Consider the following 4,617-nt stretch of genomic DNA (forward strand, 5'->3'; position numbering starts at 1 on the left):
ATTTAAAAGATGCACTGCAGCCTCCCTAGCAACTCATTTAAAAGATGCACTGCAGCCTCCCTAGCAACTCATTTAAAAGATGCACTGCAGCCTCCCTAGCAACTCATTTAAAAGATGCACTGCAGCCTCCCTAGCAACTCATTTAAAAGATGCACTGCAGCCTCCCTAGCAACTAATTTAAAAGATGCACTGCAGCCTCCCTAGCAACTCATTTAAAAGATGCACTGCAGCCTCCCTAGCAACTCATTTAAAAGATGCACTGCAGCCTCCCTAGCAACTCATTTAAAAGATGCACTGCAGCCACCCTAGCAACTCATTTAAAAGATGCACTGCAGCCTCCCTAGCAACTCATTTAAAAGATGCACTGCAGCCTCCCTAGCAACTCATTTAAAAGATGCACTGCAGCCTCCCTAGCAACTCATTTAAAAGATGTACTGCAGCATCCCTAGCAACTCATTTAAAAGATGCACTGCAGCCTCCCTAGCAACTCATTTAAAAAATGCACTGCAGCCTCCCTAGCAACTCATTTAAAAGATGCACTGCAGCCTCCCTAGCAACTCATTTAAAAGATGCACTGCAGCCTCCCTAGCAACTCATTTAAAAGATGCACTGCAGCCTCCCTAGCAACTCATTTAAAAGATGCACTGCAGCCTCCCTAGCAACTCATTTAAAAGATGCACTGCAGCCTCCCTAGCAACTAATTTAAAAGAAACACTGCCTCCCTAGCAACTCATTTAAAAGATGCACTGCAGCCTCCCTAGCAACTCATTTAAAAGATACACTGCAGCCTCCCTAGCAACTCATTTAAAAGATACACTGCAGCCTCCCTAGCAACTAATTTAAAAGATGCACTGCAGCCTCCCTAGCAGCTCATTTAAAAGATGCACTGCAGCCTCCCTAGCAACTCATTTAAAAGATACACTGCAGCCTCCCTAGCAACTCATTTAAAAGATGCACTGCAGCCTCCCTAGCAACTCATTTAAAAAATGCACTGCAGCCTCCCTAGCAACTCATTTAAAAGATGCACTGCAGCCTCCCTAGCAACTCATTTAAAAGATGCACTGCAGCCTCCCTAGCAACTCATATATCACCTGCTTTACTTAAAGCCACAATAAGTCCATTTTTGGGCAACCCAACCAAATTCACATAGAAACATGTGTTATCTGACACTTCTCATTGAAAACAAGTCTAATACGCAGTAGATATATTATTTCTATGCTTTGCGTTATTTAACAGCTGAAAATACAATATTTTTAGTTATGGAAAATCTATTTTACAGTAGTTTAGATGGCACAGCAGTTTAGATGGCATGGGATTTCTGCATAGTGCAGCTTTAACAAAAGGCACATCTCAATAGGTGGTCCAGGTATCATGACATGGCACAAGTGTGTGTACTTTACTGTATTTCCACTTTAAATATAGTTTTTCAACCAGAAAAGTGCAAAAAATAAATAAATAATAATTAAAAAAAATAAAAAAAATGTAAATAGCTGGAGTGCGTCTTTAAGTTGGAATTCAGTTGCGTTGGTCGGGAATTGAAACCCGGGTCACTGCTGCTGCGGGTTCGCGTGGGATCGAACCGCGTCTCAAAAATCAGCAGAAAAGGTCAAAATAAGGTCACCAAAATGTCTGTTTTCGGGCTATACATGTCTGGCTGCGGTGCTGAACAACATACCACCAACGCATGAGATCTGGTGAGAATGTTCCCAGTTGAATGTGGTGCAGAGGTTGTCTCCGCAATAGTAATTCGCATAATCTTAGTGTCGTGAGATTCCATAAAAACACCATTCCGATATTAGGAGAATTTACGCAGCAGGTTAGGATAATTAACATAGCAGGTTAGGAGAATTAGGTTAAGGTCAGGAAAAGGGCTATGAAAAGCCAACTGACATTTACTCCTGAGGTGCTGACCCGTTGCACCCTCTACAACCACTGTGATTATTATTATTTGACCCTGCTGGTCATCTATGAACGTTTGAACATCTTGGCCATGTACTGTTGTAATCTCCACCCGGCACAGCCAGAAGAGGACTGGCCACCCCTCAGAGCCTGGTTCCTCTCTAGGTTTCTTCCTAGGTTCCTGCCTTTCTGGGGAGCTTCAAAAATCTGCATTGCTTGCAGTTTGGGGTTTTAGGCTGGGTTTCTGACATCGGCTGATGTAAAATGGGATTTGACCCATTCATTGATTGATTATGGAAAATGCTCTCCTAATCTGCTACAAATAAGTAACTTCCGGTTGCAGCTGTATCAAAGTGGCGTGTTTTTAGGGAGTCCCTTAGCATAATAGCTAGCTAAATAGTATGATCTCTTCAAATATGTTGATTTTCAATGTACCGTTGAGCTTCAAAATGTTGGGCTCGTCCGGGATTTGAACCCGGGACCTCTCGCACCCAAAGCGAGAATCATACCCCTAGACCAACGAGCCAATACAAACTCAGTAGGCTAAAAAGGTCAATAACACATTACAACCAAAGATACTTAGAGCTAATCCAAGATAGTCAACTGCCTGTCATTTTTAATGGAAGCAAATTACTCCTCGTGGGCAGAGAGAAGCATATTTTGCACATTTCCGTTAGGGAACGCCTACTCTGTGAAGTGGGCGCGTGCAATTACTAAAATCGCCCTCTTTCTAAACAACGCAGGTTCACTCAGTTCCTTACAGATTTTAGTTTTGGAAACAGAAAACTGTATTGACATGTATGAAATGTTTTATCGATGAGAAAATTTGCCAAAAAAGTCGGCCAAAATCCATCTCGCTCCATTTTCTCCCACTGCCGGCCACTGGGCTTCCTCTCACCACCATATTTGGTAGTGAGTGGAAACAACTACCGGATGCTTCACATTTACACATTCGGTGAAATATCTGTTTCATTGTTCTGTGTTTTGTTACATTATATAATTAATTACATAACATTTGGATTTGTTCTCTGCTAGCTTTGAAGTGACCGAGTTGTGCTTTTTAATTATATTTATAGCTACTTGCTAGTAGCCTCTGTCACAGGTTTTCATCGCGTATATTTGTTTCAACGTGAAATGGGGCCGAGGCTAACTTGATAACTAGCTATCAAGATAAGAAGATGAATGCGTTGTGCTTCACGGCTCTCTGGTGGCAAAATGCAGTTGCATTCGCTAGTAAGTTGTCTTTGGCTAGCTAGCTACATGCATTACAGTATACGAACAGGTTTTTTTTTTTTACTCTTTAGTTAGCTAGTAACTAACACTTGGCTGGCTCGTTATCAACTCTGTCTTCTGAAATATTCACTCCGGGGTTACACTACAATTTATATAACATTATTATGATGATGATATACCATGAGTTACACATTCACCTACCATTTCATGTCTGTGACTCCATTCAGACAGTTTTACTTCTGTCAGCTTCCGGTGCAGGAAGTGTTAAGTACGCTGGACGTTCACCTCAAATCAAATTGTATTGATCACATGCGCCGAATACAGCAATCCAATCACTTCAATGCTGGTAACAGGAAATAGGAAAGAAACAGGAAACGGCCTTCCTCAAACTGTTGCCACAAAGTTGGAAGCACAGAATCATCTACAATGTAATTGTATGCTGTAGCATTAAGATGTATCTTCACTGGAACTAAGGGGCATAGCCCGAACCATGAATAACAGCCCCAGACCGTTATTCCTCCTCCACCAAACTTTACAGTTAGTACTATGCATTAGGGCAGGTGGTGATCTCCTGGCATCCGCCAAAGATTCTTCCGTCGGACAGCCAGATGGTAAAGTGTGATTCATCACTCCAGAGAACGCGTTTCCACTGCTCCAGAGTCCAATGGCGGCGAGCTTCACAACACTCCAGCCACGGCTTGGTATTGCACATGGTGGTGATCTTAAGCTTGTGCGCGGCCATGGAAACCCATTTCATGAAGCTCCCGGCAAACATTTATTTTGCTGGCATAGCTTCCAGAGGCAGTTTGGAACTCGGTAGTGTGTTGCAACCCGAGGACAGATGATTTACGCGCTACCGGTTTCAGCACTCGGCGGGGCTGTGAGCTTGTGTGGCCTACCACTACCAATTCTCAGCTGAGCCGCTCCTAGTAGTTCCCACTTCACAATAACAGCACTTAGTTGAGCAGGACAGATATTTGATGAACTGACTTGTCGGAAAGGTGGCATCCTATGACGGTGTCACGTTGACCGCCACTGATCTCATCAGTACAGCCCCTTCTACTGCCAATGTTTTTCTATGGAGAATGCATGCTCGATTTTATCCACCTGTCAGCAATGGGTGTAGCTGAAAGACAAATCCACTTATTTCAAGGGGTGTCCACGTACTTTCGGCCATGTAGTCTGTTTTCCACCAAGCCATCTTAAGATCTGGATTTGTATTCCTTACAGAACATAAGGATCTTGTGCCCTCTGCTCCAGGTGTTGCCATGTCAGACCCTCTGCCTTAAGCTCCTGCTCTCTCTCTATGTGAGTGTCCTGATCTGGTGCACTTTAAATGCAGTTCAAAACAAGTACAATTACCAGTAGTAGTCCTCATCTTGCAACTGGTGGGGGGGGGGGGGGGGGGGGTGTCAGGTTTTCATGCAGCCTAAACTCTAGTTAAAGTAGCTAGCTAGCTACATGTTCAACTCAACAAAAAAAAAA

The 4,617-nt window shown here is 43.2% G+C and overlaps 1 non-coding gene across 1 annotated transcript; it reads right to left on the reverse strand.

Annotated features, from left to right (window-relative positions):
* Window positions 1–2,353: 2,353 nt before the first annotated feature.
* On the reverse strand, window positions 2,354–2,425 carry trnap-ugg (transfer RNA proline (anticodon UGG)). The gene has a single exon. It is a non-coding gene; the product is annotated as a tRNA-Pro (tRNA).
* Window positions 2,426–4,617: the final 2,192 nt, after the last annotated feature.

This window comes from Oncorhynchus mykiss, chromosome 5 (genome assembly GCF_057628025.1).
Source record: "Oncorhynchus mykiss isolate SJ-2025 chromosome 5, ASM5762802v1, whole genome shotgun sequence".
Lineage (NCBI taxonomy): Eukaryota > Metazoa > Chordata > Actinopteri > Salmoniformes > Salmonidae > Oncorhynchus > Oncorhynchus mykiss.